General features: G+C 42.4%; 1 protein-coding gene across 2 annotated transcripts in view; it reads left to right on the forward strand.

The window, feature by feature from the left end:
* The window catches only part of adarb2 (adenosine deaminase RNA specific B2 (inactive)), an 832,269-nt gene that overhangs the window by 598,922 nt on the left and 209,376 nt on the right, over nucleotides 1-23,971 (forward strand). The window lies entirely within an intron of this gene.

Raw genomic sequence — 23,971 nt, forward strand, 5'->3', positions numbered from 1 at the left:
TTCAATATCCTTTCAGAATAGCAGAGAGGAAGAAGGTGTTCCTAAATCATTTTTGCATGTGCCTTCAGGCTTCTGTAGCTCTGCCCTGCTGCCCTAATGGCAGCAATGATAACAAGGCACGACCTTGGTTGCTGGGGGTCCTTAATGATGGTCACCACGTTTTTGAGGCATCACTTCTTGGAAAAAAGTGCTTAGAAAAATTGGTACAAATGAAACAGTACACTCAAAATGCTGGAGGAACTCAGCAGGCCAGGCAGCATCTATGGAAACGAGTAAACAGTCAACATTTCGGGCCGAAACCCTTCAACAGGACAGCCCTGCTGCAGGGTCTCGGCCTGAAACGTCAACTGTACTTTCTTCCAGAGATGCTGCCTGTCCTGCTGAGTTCCTCCAGTACTTTGTGCGTGTTGCTTGGATTTCCAGCATCTGCAGATTCTCTCTTGTTAGTGATTGGTACAAATGAACATTGGTAAAATTGGTACAATTAGAACAAATGGTAGTGCTTAGAACAATTCTCTTCCATGGTAACCTTAATATCTTGCTGCCCTGTACATGTCCTGATTGGTGGGTCCATCACTCTGGGACCTTTTTTCCCTGGAACATAGGAAGCCAACAGGTGACCTTGTAAAGCTATACAAATTCATGAGGAGCATGAATAAGGTGCAACTATTGGGACAAATCGCTGATTTGGTGAGACATATCAGTCAGTGCTTGATGCTCCCTGTTGTAGTGAGGAAGTAGGGTGATACATCAACCTTTATGAGTGAGGATTGGATCTGTCACCTGAACGTAAATTGGAAAATGTACTCAGCTCAGGGATGGCAAAGCTGTATCTGAACACCCTACTATATGGGAATGGAGATACAGTATATTCAAAGACTCATGTGATCGTATTTAGGGCCAGATTAAACCAGTTGTGAGAAAGTTGTCATTAACAGTGGCTAATTTGTACTGTACTTGTGCAGAAACTAAATTAATTGGAAAATAATTAACTTTTGGTAAAGTAGATCCAAATGGATCAAAAGACTGGGATTTACAGTGGTATCGAAGTTCAATAAAACAGGGAAGATCTGATAATTACAAGATCATGCCCAATAAAATTGTGGATGATAAGTCTAAAATTAGAGGATATAGACATAAGGTAGAGGGGAACATTTTAAAGGGGACCTGAGGAGAAACTTTTTCACACAAAGCATGGTGTATATGTGGAACAAGCTATAGAGGCAAGTACAGTTACAATAATTTAAAAAAAACACTTGGACAGAGGGTGATCAGTATTTGAAATGATTTTCCAGAGGATGCTGCTGAGGCAGGTGCATTAGCAGCATTTAAAAGGTGCTTGGACAGGTAAGTGGGTAGGAAATGTTATTAAAAGGTTATTGGCCAAACGCGGAAATTTGGGATTAGTTTCAATAGGAATCTTGGTCACCATGGATCAGATGGGCCAAAGTGCTCTATGACTTTATAATTCTATAACATGCCAATCTACTGAACTCCTGCTGCACCAGAGAATGCCAAGTGTCAATACAAAACCTAACAGCAGGCACTTTGGCTCATGATATTTAACAAATTTTGAAAAAGATAGCTAAACAGCCCGGTTTCTATAATCTCAGTTTATTGATATAACAGGACCAATTCAGTGAGATGATATTCAAACCCACTAAGTGGAATGAAGCCATTGCATATGAGTAACTGTATTTTCTGGTCACTGCAATTAATGGCCTCAGTACCTGATCTATATTGTACTGATCTAAAATCTAAGCCATAGTAGTATCTTATATATGCATTCGATTACACACTCTGCTCTCCTCAGGTGTAAGCTAAGCATGCCACAATTTATGCAACACACATCAAAGTTGCTGGTGAACACAGCAGGCCAGGCAGCATCTCCAGGAAGAGATACAGTTGACGTTTCGGGCCGAGACCCCTCGTCAGGACTAACTGAAGGAAGAGTTAGTAAGAGATTTGAAAGTGGGAGGGGGAGGGGGAGATCCAAAATGATAGGAGAAGACAGGAGGGGGAGGGATGGAGCCAAGAGCTGGACAGGTGATTGGCAAAGGGGATATGAGAGGATCTGGGCCAGATTTATATTTGTTTTTCATAAAGTCTTATCAAATTGAAAGGGTGTGTGGCTCCTGCAAGAAATTATTGGAAGTTTGTATGCTTTGTCACAGGAAGTGCTAGATTAGCCGAAGCTTTCAAAAGAGTCAAGGATTATTACTAAATAAAAAGAATTTAAGTGAATACTTGGAGAATAGGGAATGCAAGATCAGCCTGCTAAGTGAAGCGTAAATTCAAAGAGAAAGCACACATTTTCCTTTCCACGTAGTCTTCAACAGTTCCTATATTTTCTGATCATTTTATTATTGTGCTTTGTTTTGATTTATTATATCACCCATGCTATTCAAGGGCCTCAAACGGAGGACTGCAGTTTTCCACAAGCTTTGCAAAATGCACTATTCCCTCAGAAAAGCTTTCAAATAAATAAGAGGCCAAACTCAGAAATAAAACATCCCAATAAAAGACGCTGAACTTTATTGCTCGGATCGGCGGAACGGACAGAGGGCAGGAGGGGCAATAAAGTTTGATGTCTTCCACTCTCAGAAACACAAAGGCAAAGGTGCTGTTGATGCTGATCTGCACAAAATGCATCGACATTTCTCCAGTGACCTCAAGTGGCAGTTTCCAATATGAAGCGCAAAAGAACAGACAGTCAATCAAAGAGTGAAATAACTCACATTGGATGTTCTCTGCGATCTCTGAATAAGATTCAGACTTTGTCCCAGTTTATTCTCTATAGGAACCAGGGAGCAGTACTGCATTTCAGAGACTCTCTCAGTAATTTGTAATTGGTTTATTATTGTCACATGTAGCGAGACACGGTGAAAAACTTTCATGTCATTCAGACAAAAGCATAAACACATCACGGTAGGTCAAAAGGGAAGGCAAGGACAATTTATCCCCTCAGAAGCATTTGAATGCTCCCATGACATTATTCGAGAAAGAGTGGAGGTGTCTCCCACATGTCTTGTCCCATATATATGCCTTAGTTAACGCCACCAAAAATCAGAGCAACAAACTCCTTATCTCAGTGTTGTATCAAAGCTCAAATTATCTGGCAATGGAGAAATAGAACACACAGGATTGGGATTAAAACATCTTGGTTCAAACCATCCTCAGTCCTGAGGGACAGCCAAAGAAGAAGAGATAAAAATAGTGACTATGTATCAGTAAATGCCCAGTCTGGAAAGTGACAGTATTGTTATTCAGGGTGCACACATCCCACATGAAGTACACATGAAGCAATTTATTGAATTTCCACTCGCAAACAAGAGAAAATCTGCAGATGCTGAAAATCCAAGCAACACACACAGAATGCTGGAGGAACTCAACAGGCCAAGCAGCATCTATGGAAAAGAGTAAACAGTCGACGTTTCGGGCCGAGACCCTTCATCAGGACTGGAGAAAAAAAGATGAGAAGTCAGAGTAAGAAGGTGGGAGGAGGGGAGGAAGAAATGCAAGGTAGTAGGTGATAGGCGAAACCAGGAGGGGGTGTGGGCTGAAGTAAAGAGCCGGGAATTTGACTGGTGGAAAAGATAAGGGGCGGGAGAAGAGGGAATCTGATAGGAGAGGACAGAAAGACATGAAAGAAAGTGAAGGGGGAAGAGCACCAGAGGGAGGTGATGGCAGGTAACAAGATTAGGTGAGAGAGGGAAATGGGAATAGTGAATAGTGAAGGAAGGTGGGGGCACGCCATTACCAGAAGTTCGAGAAATCGATGTTCATGCCATCAGGTTGGAGGCTACCCAGGCGAAATATAAGGTGTTCCTCCCCCAACCTAAGTGTGGCCTCATTGCCACAGTAGAGGAGGCCTTGGACTGACATATGGGAATGGGAAGCAGGTTATTGTTCTGACTGTGCCTAATGAGGGAGTAAATAATTATGATCATACCTAATGAAATCATTCATTTATATCGAAGTGGAAAGCTAAGGATACATCGTTGCTATGGAAATTTCTTTTCCCCCACCACTGTATTTGGCAGGCCATGCTCTGGAATCGTCTCCATTACTCTTTTAAAGTATTTTTTTTAATACAGGTGTTTGATCACCTACACTGTTATTATTTTAGGTGATTCAATCTCAGATATTCTACTATGTTGGAGATACTATTTTAACACAAGTTTTTGCTGAGAGATCTATATGGTATTGAATCATCAAAAAGCTGATCCACTGCCGCAGTCCTTTCTCAACAATGAGCCAATGTGTATTTAATCAGTCGACTACCTTTAGTGACAGAATCCTCTTCCCTTTCAGAAGCAGTCCCTTTGACTGAAACCTTTCATTGTTTTAAATTATTCAGCACCCATCGACAGCTCCCTGTGGGGGAAGGCAGCCAGGCCAAAGAGCAGCATGGAGACATTTGTTAGCACACACAATATTGACTTTGAGGAGAGTTCCGCAATATTGGCATTGGCGTTCTATATTACCTTAGCAAGAAATCCAGGAATGTACCCTGAGGGGTCATGAGACCAAATAATTTCTTCCTTTAGGAGTAATGAGCAGGAATCGAGGTAAGCACGGCAGCAGATGTGACCGAAATTTGCAAGTGGAACCTTTTTAATTCCTGGTTCACTGAAATATTATTTCAGTTAACACAAGTTAGGCTTGAGGTTCACTCTTCATAGACGCTGAACGACACTTGGAATGATTTAAATTGAAATTGGGTAAGGTTAGTAAGCTGATCTGTAAAAGAATGGAATGAGAAGAGATCCCATCGGCAATCACTTGCAATAGTTGAGAAAAATATCATTCCCAGATTATCAGATCACACAATCTGAAGTTCAGGTTGTCTGAATAAAATGTGGTAGATGAATGGCATTAGATTAGAAAGGATAAAAGATGGACATATTTTCGATAGATTTTTTTGCTTACTTTATTAGGACATAGAAATTTACAGCTATTACAGGCCCTTTGGCCCACAATGCTGTGTTGACCATGTAACCTACTCTAGAGACTGCCTAGAATTTCCGTAGTGCATAGCCCTCTATTTTTCTAAGCTCCGTGCACCTATATAAGAGACTCTTAAAAGACCCTATTGTATCCGCTTCCACCACCGCCGCTGGCAGTGCATTCCACACGCCCACCACTCTCTGTGTGGAAAAACTTACCCTGACATCCCCCAGTACCTATTTCCAAGCACCTTAAAACTATGCCCCCTTGTGTTAGCCATTTCAGCCCTGGGAAAAAGCCTCTGGCTATCCACACCATCAATGCCCCTCATCATCTTATACACCTCTATCAGGTCACCTCTTCCTCCAAGGAGAAAAGGCCAAATACACTCAACCTATTCTCATATTGGAGGGTATGCCCACCAATCCAGGCAACATCCTTGTAAATCTCCTCTGTACTCCCTCTATAGTATCCACATCCTTCCTGCAGAGAGGTGATCAGAACTGAACACAGTACTCCAAGTGGGGTCTAACCAAGGTCTTATATAGCTGTAACATTACCTCATGGATCTTGAACTCAATCCTATGGTTGATGAATGCCAACACACCATATGCCTTCTTAACAACACTATCAATCTACACAGCAGCTATCAACACGGGCCCCAAGATCTCTCAGATCCTCCACACTGCCAGGAGTCTTACCATTATATTATATTCTGTTTTCAAATTGGACCTACCAAAATGAATCACCTCACACTTATCTGAGTTGAAGTCCATCTGCCACTTCTCAGCCCTGTTCCGCATTCTATCGATGACCCGTCGTAACCTCTGACAACCCTCCAGACTAACCACAACACCCCCAATCTTTGTGCCATCAGCAAATCTACTAACCCACCCTTCTACTTCTTCATCCAGATCATTTATAAAATTCACAAAGAGGAGGGTTCCAGAACAGATCCCTGCGGAACCCCACTGGTCACCGGCATGCATGCAAATATGAACCCTCTACAACCATCCTTTGCCTTCTGTGGGCAAGCCAGTTCTGGATCCACAAAGCAATGTCCTCTTGGATCCCATGCCTCCTTACTTTCCGAAGGAGCCTTGCATAGGAAACCTTATCAAATGCCTTACTGAAATCCATACACACTACATCCACTCCTCTACCTTCATCGATGAGTTTTGTTACCTCCTCATAGAATTCAGTCAGGCTCATAAGGCACGATCTGTCCTTGACAAAGCCATGCTGGCTATCCCTAATCAGATTATGTTTCTCCAAATGCTCATAAACCCTGCCTCTCAGGATCTTCTGCAACAACTTGCCCACCACTAAAGTCAGATCCACTGGTCTATAACTTCCTGGGTTATCTCTACTCCCTTTCTTGAACAAGGGAACAACATCCGCAAACCTCCAGTCATCCTGTACTTCTCCTGTCCCTATCAATGATGCAAAGATCGTTGCAAAAGGCTCAGCAATCTCCTCCCTCACTTCCCACAGTAGTCTGGGGTATATCTCATCCCATCCCAGTGACCTATCTAACTTAATGCTTTTCAAAAGCTCCTGCACATCCTCTTTCTTAACGTCTACATGCTCAAGTGTTTCAGTCCGCTGTAAGTTATTCCCACAACTGCCAAGGTCTTATCCCCTGGTAAGTACTGAAGCAAAGTATTCATTAAGTATCTCCGCTACCTCCTACGACTCCATGCACGTTTCCACTATTGCACCTGATTAGTCCTATTCTCTCACGGCTCATCCTCGTGCTCTTCACATACTTGTAGAATGCCTTGGGGTTTTCCTTAATCCTGCTCACCAAGGCCTTCTCATGGCTCCCTCTGGCTCTCCTAATCCCATTCTTAAACTCCATCCTAGCAAGCTTGTAATTTTCTAGCACTCTAACAGTACCTAGTTTCTTGAACCTTTTGTAAGCTTTTCTTTTCTTCTTAACTAGATTTTCTACATACTTTGTACTCCATGGTTCTTTAACTCTACCGTGCTTTCCATGCCTCAATGGAACATAGCTATACAGAACTCCATGCAAATGTTCACTCAACATTTGCCACATTTCTGCCGTTCATTTCCCTGAGAACACGTGCTCCCAATTTATGCCCCCGAGTTCCTCCCTAATAGCATCATATTTCCCCCATCCCAATTAACTGTTTTCCCTCTCAATCACTATGGTGGAGGAGATAGAGTTGTGGTCACTATCTCCAAAATGCTCTCCCACGGAGAGATCTGACACCCGACCAGGTTCATTTCCCAATACCAGATCAAGTGCAGCCTCTCCTCTAGTTGGCTGATCTACATATTACATCAGGAAACTTTCCTGAACACACCTAACATACTCCACCCCATCTAAACGCCTTGTGCTAAGGAGATGCCAATTAGTATTAGCAAAGTTAAAATCTCCCATCACAAGTACCCTGTTATTATTGCTCTGTTCCAGATTCTGCCTCCCTACCTGCTCCTCAATATCCCTGTTACTCATGGGTGTCACTAAAAAACACCCAGTAGAGTTATTGCCCCTTTCCTGTTTCTGACTTCCAACCACACCAACTCAGCAAACCATCCCTCCATGACTTCCTCCTTTTCTACAGCCGTGACACTATCCCTAATTAGCAATGCCATGCCCCACCTCTTTTGCCTCCCTCTCTGTTCTTTTTGAAACATCTAAAGCCTGCAGCCATTCCTGTTCTTGAGACATCTCTGTAATGGCCACAATGTCACAGTTCCACATATTGATCAAAGCTCTAAGTTCACTATCTATTGTTTGCATGATGTGTTTCTTTCTCTCTCTCTGCACTTTGGGATTTTGTCAATCTTATTTTTAATGGGTTCTTTTGGGTTTCTTTGGCTTTTGGCTGTCTGTAAGAAGGCAAAGCTCTAAGTTGTATACTGCATACATACTTTGATAATAAATGTACTTTGAACTTTGATTTTTATCGCCACAGATTGTCCCAATGTGGTTTAGAATCAATGAGGTAGTTTTTGAAGTGTCAAAATTGTTGTAAATGAGGAAAACAGCAATCAAGTTACCCAAACACTACTGTGATAATGATAAATATCAGAATCTGAATACCTTCAATTACCACCGACTTAGGCAGCAGACCTCAATGAACTGTTTGACCTGGTCCACAACTGCGATAGTGCAGAAGTTTATTTGCCTGAAATGTTTCCTGGTGAGAACATGACAGCTCAGGTTGTGAGACCATGAGTGGAAGCTGCTCATGGTGAGGTGAGACATCATAGACATCTCTGAGGTTTGACAGGCAGCTCAGGCTTTGCAGTGGCCGTCCCTACTTCTTCACGCATCTCAGATGCAATACAAGCTGACGTCATGGGGCACCCTCGAGTTTTGAAAGGTGATTATCTACAAAATATCAGGGGTATCTGTTCAAGCACAAGTTTACCCAAGTTCAGCTTGCTGCTCTTATAGGCATACATGATTGGTTGTTTGTCATATTGAACAATGACAGGAAGGAGCCTGTGCGGGAGAGTTTTTAAAGGGGAAAACAGTTTCACTGGGGCAGTTCTACTCTCCCGGCCTCAGAAATGCAGGTCCAATGGTAGGAGTAGTGGGCACAACTAGGGTCTTCCTCTGTTTCAGTGGATGACCATGACTCCTTCTGTTCCTTGTCCTTCACTCACAATGAAGTCTTGCCATTGGATCTCAACCACCCTGTCAGCTGGAGCTGGCTTCGCATGCTGGCAGGGGCACGCCCCTATCTTACCTACGTATGAGGCCCGCTGGCTACCCTCACTTGGTCTAGCTCGTGTGTTGTAGCATGCAAACAGCTACTTGGAGCCGCAGGTGAGGGCTAACCTAAGGTGAGAGAGCTGCCCCAGAATGGACACAACAAGCCCCTTAACAAGAGGTGCTACCCTTCCCTGGTCACTCTAGGTACAAATACCTTGTAATCTAGCTTTTCACAACAGCAATGCAAGGGCAAATATAAATTAACATGGACTTAAATAAACAAAAACAGAAACATAACAACTGTAGTGGAAGTTTCAGAGAGAGCGAGAGAGAGAGAAGAAAAATATAGGCCAAGGTAGTGTTCAGTACATGAGGCAAAGGAGAGAGAGTTCTTCATTCATAAGACTTTGGAACTCTCTGCCAAAGAGGACTGTGAGACTCAGTCACTGACAAATTCATGACTGAGGGTAAAAGATTTTTAGGTTTTTTTGGAATAAATGGATATGCGGATTAGCGCAAGAAAGTGGCATTGAGGTAAAATATCACCCATTATCTTATTGTATCCATGAACAGGCATGAGGGGCCAAATGGCCAACTCCTGCTTCTTCCTCTTACCTCCCAATTCCTATACCTTCTTATACTGCCTGCATCACTTTCAAAACAGCTGGCTTCCACTGCCCTTCAAATACAAAAAGCAGTCCTTCATCCTGCATTTGTAAAATGCCACCCTTTTTCCACCCATTATTCCTCCTACCCCTTTCCCTTGCCCACCAAAATAATTCCCTCCCACTCCACCTGAAATGAAAAATTCCATGAAGAGCGCACCCTGATAATTTCACTGAGTTTCTAATGGGCAATGCTCTTTAGCAGAAGCGCACAACTGGAAAGCAGCTCCTAAATCTTCAAACTCAGTCAGATAATCGTAACGGTGAATTTTGTTAATGATACATCTAGGCCGTTTCTCTACCCTACAGAAATCTATGCAGAGGCAACAGAAAGCTGTCCTAAGAATTACCCAGTGCTTCTGTATTTGTAATATTTTCATCAGTTATGCCTCATAATCTTGGGTATTTATTAACAAATTATGCGCTTGAGAATTTTTTTTTACCTATTTCTGAATGTTTGCTCATTGCTGAATTCCCTCTGTGGCCCTAACATCGTGGACAGACTGAAATATATGGAGTGTGCAATGTGAATGCGCGTGATCAAACTGGCATTGAAGACAAACATTACATTATCTTCCATTTCATTTATGAACACCAGCAGTGAAAGCAATGAAATTTCAACATGCTAAGGTTCTGGTTCAGAATATTCCTCACAACAGTTTGTCTAAAAATTGACTATGAGCAGTTACCCCCTTTTGAAACTGGAAACTGCTCTTTCTTCAGCTGGCCAATCAAAACTCAGGGAGTTTGTTTATTAGGAATACTTCTGATGTAACTCTGTAGATATTGGATGCCTCAAAAGTGCTAAACCATGGCCACCTCCAGCAGGAGTAGGTGTAGCCAGTCCCTCCTTGGCATTCTGCACTTTTCCACCTCTCAGTGGCACCATCAAAGAGGACTAGCTATTAATGCAGTGGCTGGGTTATTGAAGCCGAGTGACTCACACTCTGTGACCCCAAGGGCTTTCCAACTCAAGTCGGAAACTTGACGGAATACTCTTGACTTGCTTGAATTAATGCAAATCCGGCAACTCTGCTGGGGTTTGCTCATTCTCCCTGTGACCGTGTGTTTTCCCTGGGTGTGCCAGTTTCCTCCCACACTCTAATGACGTACGGGTTAGAGTCAGTGAGTTGCAGACTCACAATATTGGCACCAGAAGTGAGGCGACACTTGCAGACTGCCCAGTACAACCCTCACTGATTTGATGTGATGCAGAAAGACGTATTTCACTGTATGTTTAAATGTATCTGTGACAAATAAAGAAAATCTCTCATCTTCAAAATACACTTATAAGCTTGGCATCATCCAAAATAAAGCAACCAGCTTGGCTGACTCTCCATTTGCAACACTGAACCTCTATTCCTTATGTGCCCATGTTTCCAAGTACTATTAACGAAGCCTCGGTATTGCAATGATTACCTAGGCTTGGTTAACACATCTCTGAGATCCACAACCTGCATCACATAAAATGACAAAGGCAATAACCACTTGCAAATGAATCACTTTCACGTTCTTCTTAAAGCCACACACCATCCAGATTTAGAAATATTTTATTTTTTACTTAGAGGTGCAGCACAATAACAGGTCCTCCTGCTTCAAGAGTCTGTGCCGCCCAACGACACCCATGTAACCAACTAACCTGAATGTCTTTGGACTGTGGGAGGAAATTGGAACATCATGTTGTTTGCAGGAGGAAATACAGTGGATTCCAGTTAACAGGGACACATTAGGACCAGCACAATTTGGCAAAAATATAGAAGCGGCCCCTGTTAGCCAAAGTTTTATGAAAATAGTTAAAAAGGTATAATAAGCACAAACTATAATTTAACTGAGTAACAATTGTGCATTAAAATTAAAATACAGAACAAATTAGAACACTGTCAATGCTACTGCAGTACTATAAAACTGTGTATTAGTTCCTAATAGTCATCAACAGAGGAATTCATCCAGTGAACCCTGTTGTGTGTGGGGGGTCCAGGGAGGGGTACCACCTCTGGTGAAGGGGCTTGTCGTCTCCACTCTGGGGCAGCTCACTCACCTTTGGTCCCCACCAGTCACTCAGCTCTCACCTGTGGCTCCAAGTAGCTGTTTGCCTTTGACAGTGGCCACACACTAGTACACCACTTTGACAGTAGGGTAGCCAGTGGGACTTATATACCAGTAAAACAGGGACATGCCTATCCTACCATATGAAGTCATCTCAGGCCAACTGGGCAGATGAGGCCAACAGTGGGATCCAACAGCTAAGAAGACGGTTATGCAAAGCTTCGTGAAGAGCGAAGGGCATGACATGGCACAGGAGAGTCATGGTTATCCACTGCAACCACTCCAGTTTGTGACAACTACTCGTACAACTGGGACCGGACTTCTGAGATCAAGAGAGTGGAACTGTCTGAGTGCAACAGCTTTTCCACTTTAAAAACTCTCCCGCACTGGTTTCACTGTCATCATCATATACAATGGCCATCCAACATACTGCCGTATTCTTTTGATTGACTGTAAATGAATTAAATTTGTGTAGACACCTAGTGCTGATAATGGACTGCCTTCATACGATTGCATCCCCAAAATCTTCTGATTCATTGTAATATTCAAGATGATTGTTGATTCTTGAAGAATTCAAATTCTTCATAGTCCCTAACTTGTTGAAGTAGTGAATTGGTTTCATTTTCAATCCCAGCCGTTTCTGGCATCTCCAAGCCTGAATGTTTGAAACCGCAGAGAGCAAAACAGTTCCAAGTTATCTTCCTGCTTATTTCTCACCAACTATCCGTGACAAAAATCATGGCTTTTTGAACACAAAGACACGCAAATTTAACATCTGCCGGACGATGCTGAGGATGTTCTACTAGTCCGTGGTGGCCAGTGCGATCATGTTTGCTGTTGTGTGCTGGGGCAGCAGGCTGAGGATAGCAGACACCAACAGAATCAACAAACTCATTCGTAAGGCCAGTGATGTTGTGGGGATGGAACTGGACTCTCTGACGGTGTTGTCTGAAAAGAGGATGCTGTCTAAGTTGCATGCCATCTTGGACAATGTCTCCCATCCACTACATAATGTACTGGTTGGGCACAGGAGTACATTCAGCCAGAGACTCATTCCACCGAGATGCAACACAGAGCGTCATAGGAAGTCATTCCTGCCTGTGGCCATCAAACTTTACAACTCCTCCCTTGGAGGGTGAGACACCCTGAGCCAATAGGCTGGTCCTGGACTTATTTCATAATTTACTGGCATAATTTACATATTACTATTTAACTATTTATGGTTCTATTACTATTTATTATTTATGGTGCAACTGTAACGAAAACCATTTTCCCCCGGGATCAATAAAGTATGACTATGACTATGATTATGACTAAATAACACTATTTAAAACCTGTTTGCCCTAAGCATGGTGTAGTATCTAATGGCCATACAAGTTCACACAACTGATGCTGGGTAGAAACTGTGTGGCAACAGCCTCCTTTCCCACTTAACAGCATAGTGTTCCAACTAAATGGAGGGAATTCTGGCTATTTTCTTGATTAGCTTTTGTTCTTGATTAGTTGTCCCAAATAAGCTGCTGCCCCGATTAACTGACAGACCAAATAACGTGAATTTACTGTATATTACTTCACTTTCATTTTCACTCAGTCTAAGTCCTTGAACTTCCTACATAACAGCTCTGCGGGAACACTTTCATCACGAAGCTTAATCTAGAAGACAATTCAGGGAGAATAGTAAAATCCTAGTGATGTCCACATGCAACAAGGAAAGTAGAAAAATTAGATTAGATTAGATTATGAGGACACGCAGACCTCTTTTATTGTCTTTTAGTAATGCATGCATTAAGAAATGATACAATGTTTTTCCAGAATGATATCACAGAAACACAAGACAAACCGACTGAAAAACTGACAAAAACCACATAATTATAACATATAGTTACAACATTGCAAAGTAATACCGTGATTTGATAAGAACAGACCATGGGCATGGTAAAAAATCTCAAGGTCTCTCGAAAGTCCCATCATCTCACGCAGACGGTGAATCTCCAGCTCTGCAAACTTGCCGATGCAGCATCCTGGAAGCACCCGACCACAGTCCAACTCCGAGTCCATCCGAAAACTCCGAGACTCCCACCAGCTCTCCAACACCGAGCACCAAGCACTATCTCTGCCAAGCGCTTCGACCCCGGCCCCAGCAACAGGCAATAGGCAAAGCCGAGGATTTGGGGCCTTCTCCTCTGGAGATTCTCGATCGCGCAGTAGCAGCAGCAGCGAAGCGGGCACTTCAGAAGTTTCTCCAGGTGTTCCTCCATGCTTCTCACGGCTGTCTCCATCAAATCAGGTTTGTGCATGGCCCCCTAGTTAACACATACGATATCATTCGGAACGGCCGCGTGCGCTGCATCGCGCCGCCAACTTCTCCTACCTCTTTAAATAAATCTTCAAATGCGTCAGCAACAAAGCATCAATTAGATACAATACTGTGAATCTTCTATTTGTAGTCTTCCTCCCTACCAAACACTCCAACATAGTTTTTATTTGCATGAAACTGTCAAGTTAATGCGAAGGAATCTCACCAACAATGGCCATAGCTTTAAAATCAGGCTGTTGGCAGAGCAGCAGCTGGCCAGTAGGTGCTTGGAAATTAGAAGTTTGGGAAGTAGGTGAGTTTCAGTCAATGGTGACAAGAAGCAAAGTCAAGGAGAGGATGCTCAGGGGTTGGACTAACCCTAACTTTCTCCTGTGGAGCCCAGAAATTGAAACCAGACACTCCTGGCCTCAAAAGCAAAGTTAAAGAAACGTTAATTAGTGGCCTGTTCTGCTAGATTCCATAGCTCATGAGGATATTGGATCTGCATCTGCATTTGACTGAATCTCTATTGCATTTCTTTGTTCTACTGTGAATGCCTTCAAGAAAAGGAACACTTGAATGCTTGTAAGAAAATGTACGTGTATGATGACATATACATACTTGGATAATAAATACTCTTTGAACTTTGAAACTTCTGAAGGACTTTATAATCTATGGTGCTCAGAAAAGGAAGGTAACATCAGAACCAATGTAAAGCAGATGCCTGAAATGTTGTTGCAAGTCAGGTTCTTGTATATAGGACAGTAAACTTGACTTTGACTTTGACATTGAAATTGGTTTGTAACTTTAACTTACTAACTGCTCACTAAGACAGTTTCTGCTGCTCGTGTGGGTTTAAAATCCTTAAACTAAAAAAAAGTTCATAAAATCTTACATGCATCTGTTAACATATCATATCTGTTAACATATCATGTTAAATATCCAAGTGCGAATACCGTAATTCCCACCGCCATCTGTAAGGAGTTTGTACGTTCCGCCCGTGACCGCATGGGTTTCCTCCCACAGTCCAAAGACGTACCAGTTGGTAGTGTTACGAGAATACACATAAAATTAAGATGTTTGCTGGCCTGGGCTAGCATCAGTGGCATCAGCAGTTGGTCTGCCACCTGCCCTCAGGGGAAGGAGAGATAAGGAACAATGGAGCAGCGTCTGGAGATGTGTGGTGGAGGGATGTGGGAGGAAGAGCTGTCTGGAGCGGCTCCCCCCTTTGAACCCTGAACTGTTTGAAGTGATGGACAGGCGATACCCCAGCAGGGGGATAAAAAGGGACAGGTTCGCTAAGACAGACACACACGCCACCCGAGGTAACGAGACCCTGGAAGCGGTGCGCTTCTCACGAGTGGGTGAGAAGTACCAGACAACGACAAGGGTGGAAAGGTACGATCAGCGGGAACCCGGTGTGTGTCCGCCCTTGCCTGGGTGCCGGGTTCACTGCAGAGGATCGACCGCATCTGGAGGAGGGGTCACAGTCGGTGACCTCAGGTGACATCACCAAGGACCCGCCCAAATGCTGTTTGTGAGCCATCCCGCTGGTCTGTGAGTGAAGCAGTGTTCTGAATGATCAGTTGTTCCTATTCTGTCTCTCTTCCCCCACCTTGTCCATCGCCATGGCAACGATTACTGCGAACTGAACTACAAACTGGACTGAACTTTGAGTCATTTTGAAATTGGTCATTTACCCCTAGACAACGATAGAGCTTGATTGATGCTGTTATCTTAATTCTGTGCACATGTGTGGTTATCATTGTTGAATTGTTGCATTTATTATCCTTTCGATTACTGTGTTGCTTGTTTCTTTAATAAAACTTTCTTAGTTCTAGTACTCCAGACTCCAACTGAGTGATCCATTTCTGCTGGTTTGGCAACCCAGTTACGGGGTACGTAACAGTAGGTTAGTTGTTCATTGTAAATTGTCCTGTGGTTAGGCTAGGGTTAAATAGTTTGGTTGCTGGGTGGCACAACTTGAAGGGCCAGGAGGACCCATTCCGCATTGTATTTCAATAAACAAATAAATAAATATAGTAATACAACAAACGATGGCTTCTAAGTTTATAAAACTCCCTGCAAAATGTTGTAGCTTGGAAAAATGCCTCTGTTTATGTGATATCAGCAAAACAGGTTAACAAGCAGGTAACTTAAAGGCAGCCCAACGTGAGCAATTAATGCTTCACAGACAATTATGTAGACATAAGTGATTCTTCTTGTTAAATTTTTAAACAAAGCAAACAAATTCCACAAAGAGCAAACATTTCTCTCTCTCTCTTCAGTCAGATGGTTACTCATTTCACCATTGCTTGTTCACTAGCTACATCTTCCGTAGCATACAATCATCAATTAAAACACTCGTTACAGTTACAAAACACAGGCACCAGTCCTTGGAGACAATACAGGCAATTGTTAAACTTGCTCAGGAATGCTGGAAATTTTTTTAAAAAGTCTGTAAAATTCTATTTGGTACCTTGAATTGCCTTCATCATTTAAGTTTCAAACAATGACTAATGCGAGGGGCCAAAATTTTAAGGAGATAGGAGACAGTCAGGATTGGCAACAACATCCCACCACAACCACAAGTTCTACCAGCACAGGTGCACCACAAGGCTGTGTGCTTAGACCCCTGCTCTACTCACTTTACACTTATTGCTGTGAGGCTAAATACAGCTCCAATGCCATATTTAAATTTGCTGAAATTTGATTCAGTGTCGTCAGCACTGAATCAAAGCTGGTGACATATCAGCATATAGGAAAGAGGTATATGGAGGAGAAGATGTCTGATGTGTTTTACAGAGAGTGTTAGGTGCATGGAATGCATTTCCAGGGGTGCTGGTAATGGCAGACACATTCAGGAAATGTAAGTGATTCTTGGATAGGCACTTGAATGATAGATAAATTAAGAGCTATGCGGGAGGGAAAGAATAAGTTGGTTAAAAGGTCAGCATAGCGTTGTGGGCCAAAGGACCTGTACTGTGCTCTAATGTTCGATGTTTACTTTTGGAGTTTTGGAAGACAGCAAGTTATTTTCTGCAGGGTAAACTTGAAAAAAAAGTACATAGGGTGTACTTAAAATGTTTGTATATCATTTTACTTCACAATTTTATACATAATGGGTTACAAGACTGTAACTGCAGTCTAAATCCAACGATACCACAAATATATTTTCAAGCTGTGTCACCTATGAGTGACAAGAAGGTGGTCAAACCAAAGCTAAGCTGAAGAAAGAAAAGAGCAGCAGGAAGTGCAGCACAACACTTTACAGTATGGGCGACCCAAATCCAATTCCCGCCACTGCCTGTAAGGGATCTGTATGTTCTTCCAGTGACCATGTGGGTTTCCTCTGAGTGCTCTGGTTTCCTCCCACAGTCCAAAGATATAGGTTAATTGGTCATTGTGAATGGTCCTCTGATTAGGCGAGAATGAAATTGGGAGATCACTAGGCAGTGCAGGTTGAAGGGCTGGAAGGGCCTTTTCTGAGCTCTAGCTCAATAAATAAAATAAGGAAGATATGTGAATTATGCCACTGCTAAACTGTGGCAGGTGCTTCAAGCAAAAAGCCTAAGCATGTTAGTATAATGAGAATAGTGACCAATGGAGAAAACCAAAGTCAAAGCAGTGTACTTCAAAGGGGGGTAGTCTTTGAAACAAGTTAGACATTTACTTTATCAGAAGTAGCCTTTATTTGTCTGAGGTTTCATGAAAATTTGAGAAATGACCCATATGAACATGGGAATTAGCTTAGAATACTTATGCAAATCATTAACTGGTCAGGAATCGATGAACTGTAATTATCATGGATACCTAATGCAGGAGATAACGCTGATTTAACAATGGATGACACAACAGTGGTGGGGCTCATCACCAACAACAATGAGGCAGCCTACAGTGAGGAGGTGGAAGAGTATGAGGCCTGGTGCCAGGCAAATAACCTCTTCCATAATGTCAACAAGACAAAGGATTTGATTATCAACTTCAGGAGAATTCACACCACTCACACTCCTCTTTACATCTTTGGCACAGCAGTGGAAACTGCAAGCAGCTTCATACTGCTGGAAGTACACATCACACACAGCCTCTCATGGTCCTAGAACACATCCTAAACAGTCAGGAAAGCACATCAATGCCCCTACTTTCTGAGGAGGCTGAAGAGAGCTGGACTTCACGTGTCATTCTACAAATGCGCAATAGATGCACAGTCTCAACAAGTCAACCAGATGCCATTTCATTGGGTCTTCACAATCCTGGAACGTGCGGGCAGTGAAGATGCATACATTAGGATGCTGCTCATTAACTACAGCTCAGCATTTAATACTATCATCCCCTTAAAACCAATCAATAAGTTTCAAGACCCTGGCCTCAATACGTCCTTGAGCAACTGGATCTTCAATTCCCTCACTTGCAGACGCAAGTCAATTTGAATTGGCAACAATATCTAATCCACAATCTCCACAAGGCTGTGTGATTAGCCTTCTGCTCTCCTCACTTTATACTTATGACCGTGAGGCTAAGTATACTTCTAATGTCATATTTTAAATTTACTGACAATACCACTGTTGTTGGCAAATGAAAGGTGGTAGTGAATCAGCATATAGCAGAGAGACTGACAATCTGGCTGAGTGGGGCCACAACAATGCATTATAGATTTCTGGAGGTGGAAACCACAGGGCTATGAGCTAGTCATCATCAGGGGGATCAGAGGTGGAGAGTGTCAGCAGCTTTAAATTCCTCAGTGTTATCATTTCAGATGATGTGTCCTGGGTCCAGCCATTATGACGAAAGCATGGCAGCGCCTTTACTTTTTCAGAAGTTTAAGATTCAGCATGACATCAAATTTCTGTAGATGTGTCTGATTACATCTTGGCCTGTTATGGAAACACCAATGCCCTTGAATGGAAAAGCCTACAAAAGTAGTGGATACAGCCCAGTCCATTACAGGCAAAGGCCTCCCCACCACTGAGCACATCTACACAGAGCACTGTCACAGGAAAGCAGCATCCACACCAAGGACCCCCACCATCCAGGCCATGCTTTCTTCTCGCTGCTACCATCAGTGAAAAGGTACAGGAGCCTCAGAACCCACACCACCAGGTTCAGAGCAATTATTACTCCTCAAACACCAGGCTGTTGAACCAGAGGGGATAACTTCACTCATCCCACCACTGAATTGTTCCCACAAATCTATAGAGTCACTTTCAAGGACTCTTCTCATGGTCTCTATTTATTGTTTATTTATTACTATTATTATTTATTTTTCTCCGCTCAAGCTAGTAAAACCTGAGGTACAAGCGTAGCCAAGCATGCTTATTTGTCAATCACTAGGACCTTTCAGACTATTCTCGTGGTGTTTAGTATTGTGACTTTCTGAAGATTTACATTGATCTTGCTGTGTAGGCCTAATTGTTTAATCTTATTGTGTAGTGCCTTCCGGATGATAGCAGTTGTAGATATTACTATTGGGACAATGTATACCTCGTTCATGTTCCAAAGTCTTTCAATTTCCTCTTTTAATTCAACTTGGAGAAGGGGAGAAGATGGCGGTGCGACAGCAGTGCGCGTGGACGCTTCGCTGAATGATATCTGTAATCTGTCGAGTAGGGTACCATGCACAATTCTGATTTGATGGAGACAGACGTGACAGTATGGAGGAACATCTGGAGAAACTTCTGAAATGCCCGCTTTGCTGCCGCTGCTACTGTGTGGTAACCGGAATCTCCGGAGTAGAAGGCCCCGAATCCTCGGCTTTGCTTGTTTCAGCGGCAGGGGCGAGGTCGAAGGCGCTCGGCAGAGGATGGCACACGGGAGGCTGTATCGGAGGGGCTGGTCGGAGGCTCGAAGTTTTTGGATGGACGGACTTAGTGTCGGCTGGGGTCGGCTGCTTCCAAGGCATTGGCAAGTTGACAGTGCCTGGAGGTTTATGGCAGTGAGTTTCTCCCTTTTGCCGCCTGCTATCGGGGACTCGGGAGTCCATCGACTCGAGGACTTTGAGACTTTTTTTTACCGTGCCCATGGTTTGTTCTTCATCAAATTATGGTATTGCTTTGCACTGCTGTAACTATATGTTATAATTATGTCGTTCTGTCAGTGTTAGTCTTTGGTTTGTCCTGTTTTTCTGTGATATCACTCTGGAGAAACATTGTATCATCTCTTAATGCATGTATGAATTTCTAAATGACAATAGAAGAGGACTGAGTGTTCTCATAATCTATCTCTTCTTTCAGTTAGTCCTGACGAAGGGTCTCGGCCCGAAACGTCGACTGTACCTCTTCCTAGAGATGCTGCCTGGCCTGCTGCATTCACCAGCAACTTTTATGTGTGTAACGTGCTTTTGGTGTTTGTTACTTATTGATTTCTGTAGGTTATGTGTGTTTGGAATGGCTATATGTATTAAATAAGTTGTTCTTACTTGTTTATCCTGTGTTGTTATATCCGGACAGTTATTATGAATTGTCCTATCTGTAATAACGGATTGGTGATAATATAATTTGTGGTATTCTGACTCTAAAACTAGATCAGGCTTGTATTTATAATAAGATGTGTTTCACGCAGATGTGCGGGCTTCACCGGTGATATACCAGGCCGAATCCACTACCTTTTGTAGGATTTTCCGCTCAAAGGCAACTGCTTAAACTACTTAAGTCAATTGGAGTGGCATTTAATATATTCATGAAAGAAAGTGACACCATTTTTGGATTAAAGAGTCAAGGAATATGGGGAGAGTGCAGGAAAATGATGCTCAGGTAAAACAAAATTAGTCAAAAACATACTGAATGGTGGAGCAGGAATGATGGACCAAATACCCTAATCCTGCTTCTGTTTTTTTATGTTCTTATTCAGAAATCGGGACTCCTATTGCTAATCTAATGGGATGTTTTGTTGGTTATTAACTCTCAAAGTTTCCATCAACATTTTGAAGATATTGTTTCCAGAGGACTTAGCATCCCGAAATATTAAAGATTTATAATTGTGCATACTTGAAGCCAGTCCAGTAAAACCAAACAAAGCGATGATGTTTAATTAAAGCATCTTTTATTAAGGTTCACATATTGCTGGCTGTATTTTCAGTGCTTGAACGTGTTACTTTTGTCAGCAAACCCACCGGGGAGGAAGGAAGAAAAAAGCTTGCTTTAAAAATATGTTCTACTTTGATGTTTTACATATAAAACAATGCTAGCTATGTTCACTGCTCTGAAAAATGATTCTTCTCTCATTAATTTTTGAGGAATGCAGAATAGAGATAGGGCCTAGGCACATACGTTGGCACATTCTGTGAATGTTCAGTCCTACTGTCAACTGCATGAAAGAAACTGCGTACTAATAAGTGATATCTAAGTATGACACCCGACAGGTGTCAGACAAAACACCGGACTTTTAATAAATCAGCAGCTAGGCCTATTCCGTAAAAAAAAATCACACTCACCCTGTGTTGAAATTTGTCTTTTTGAAGTTCAAATATGAATCAAACCACTCAAAATAGATCAAGGTTTGCATTTTCATTATTAATCAAAGTTTCCTGGCTCACAGGTGAGTGATACCTTAGTGTAAATTGATATCCGTAAGTGGTGTGATTTTGTAGGAGGGATTAAGCTTACTTCAGTCGTGCTTTAGGCAGCGTTTGTTGAATGGATCTAGCAAGACAGGCAATGCCTGTCTGACATTCAGACAAGATCTGCTCTAAATTATAGCCTTAGCTGCCTTTCGGGTAACATGTCATGTTCCATTAAAGGGCATTTAAAGGTAATATTGGAAGTACCGAGCAGTAGTTGCTATATCAGTACAGAGATCCAGATAATAAAATGCCACTTACAAACGAATGAATGGAAAGGCATTCAGAAATTCTGGACTTTTGATGGAATTTCTATCATATCTTGCAGTTTTACAATTTCTTTCAGAAACTTGGGCTGTGTCGGGCCATTTCACCTGTGATGTCAGAATCAGAACCAGAATCAGGTTTATTATCACAGGCATGTGATGTGAAATTTGTTAATTTAGCAGCAGCAGTTCAATGCAATGCCTAATATAGAAGAAAAAAAACAAAATAAAATAATAATAATAATAAATAACTAAATCAATTACAGTATACATATATTGAATAGATTTAAAATTATGCAAAAAACAGAAATACTATCTATTAAAAAAGTGCAATAGTGTCCAAGAGCTCAATGTCGATTTAGGAATCGGATGGCAGAGGGGAAGAAGCTGTTCCTAAATCACTGAGTATGTGCCTTCAGGCTTCTGTACCTCCTACCTGATGGTAACAGTGAGAAAAGGGCATGCCCTGGGTGCTGGAGGTCTTTAATAATGGACGCTGCCTTTCTGAGACACCGCTTTTTGAAAATGTCCTGGGTACTTTGTCGGCTAGTACCCAAGATGGAGCTGACTAAATTTCCAAACCTCTGCAGCTTCTTTCAGTCCTGTGCCGTCGACCCCCCCCCGCCCCACCCCCCCAGTACCAGACAGTGATGCAGCCTTTCTCCATGGTACATCTATAGAAGTTTTTGAGTGTATTTGTTGACATACCAAATCCCTTCAAACTCCTAACGAGGTATAGTCACTGTCTTGCCTTCTTTATAACTGCATCGATATGTTGGGACCTGGTTGGATCCTCAGAGATCTTGACACCCAGGAACTTGAAATTGCTCACTCTCTCGAGATGTACTTTCTAAAGTGTGGTTACAGTTGTAGTATGGGCGAAGTAAAGAAATAGCTGAGGTGTTTAGGTGCTACTGGAAAGGCAGGTTAAACCAGTGGGCCAGTGCATTTTTTGTGCGTGGGCATGGGACCCAGCCACCCCATTCCCTCCACCGTTCTCCTGCATTATTCCATGACCGCTCTTGCATGGCTTATGCTCATGATCTCAGTCAGCTGCATCTCTGAGAAAGATCAGAGCAAGAGGGTGGGGGTTTGTAGTCAGCTGAAGAGAGTGTGGGAGCTGGGAGGGGAGATGAGTGGTCAACATCATCATCGAATGGCTCCTGAGATGATGCTATAAAAGAGACCTACAGTGATATGGCAGGGTGGGTGTGAGATGTACTTTAAAATCTTAAAAGGAACAAATGCAGGAAGATTCAGGCATCCAACTCTATGGCGATCGAACTATCATTACTGCAGCAGACTCAAAGCATGCTTCTTCTGAACCTGCCTCACATTATTCACAGAAAAAAAATCGGTGGGTGGGCAACACGCAAATTTTCGTGAGTGCTGTTTTATATCACCCCATACATCTAAGCATAAGTACATGATAACCATCAAAGGCCCAGAAACAACTTGTCATGAGAACCATGCAGTAAGTATGGTTTGGGGGCTACAGTTGCATAGTGGTCAATGTAACGCCATTACAACTCGGGGCATTCCAGATGTCAAAGTTCAATTCCGTCACTGTTCAGTAATGAGTCTCTGTACACCTTCCCTATGGAATGTGTGGCTTTTCCATGAGAGCTCCAGTTTCCCCCACAGCCCAAAGACATACCAGGTGGGTTTTGATCATTGTAAATTGTCCCATGATTAGGGTGGGGTTAATTGCGGTTGTGGAGATGCTAGGGCAATGTGGCTCAAAGGGTCAGAAGAATCTCCTCCACACTGTGTCACTACATAAATAAATAACCATGCAGTATCCAGAGATAGAGGGTATGCACTTCAGGCAGGTGGAAGAAAATTCAAAGGAGATGTAAGTTTTATACACAGAGTGGTGGGTTACATTGTCAGAGGTGGTATTCAAGGCAGATACAACAGAAGTGTTTAAGAAGCTCATGAGAGTGCAAAGAATCAAAAGGTAGACACAAGAACGCGCAAAGAATGGAAGAATATGGATATTGTATTTGCGGAATAGATTTTAGTTAAGTGGTTAATTATTAGTTAAATTAGTTTGGCACAACATTTGGGTTGAAGGGCCTATACAGTTCTATATTCCAAGTATGATTCTTTCATGTGGTACCCAAAGCATTCAAGCAATGAAAAAATTTCCAGGCCGGTGAATATATTTGAAAGGCTTTGAGACTGATTTGTTCTTTCATCTATTCTCTGGAAATATGTCCATAGGCAAATGCATATTAAGACATAAAGGATATTACATATTGATTACAAAATAAAAGAGGTCTAAAATAAAGATCTGAAAATCACTAGTCTTGGATGTGGAAACCATTCTAAACTATGACAGAAGTGAATATAATGAATTTAATAAAGTGCACCTCTTCTGAAGCAGTGGAAAAAAAGAAGCTAAGGATAGTAGCATTTCTCATTGTCAGGAGCAGGGGGCAAAACAAATTAGTATTTGGGATGTGCACAGCTTGATCTGCATTTATTAAATTCCATCGT

This window comes from Mobula hypostoma, chromosome 3 (genome assembly GCF_963921235.1).
Source record: "Mobula hypostoma chromosome 3, sMobHyp1.1, whole genome shotgun sequence".
Lineage (NCBI taxonomy): Eukaryota > Metazoa > Chordata > Chondrichthyes > Myliobatiformes > Myliobatidae > Mobula > Mobula hypostoma.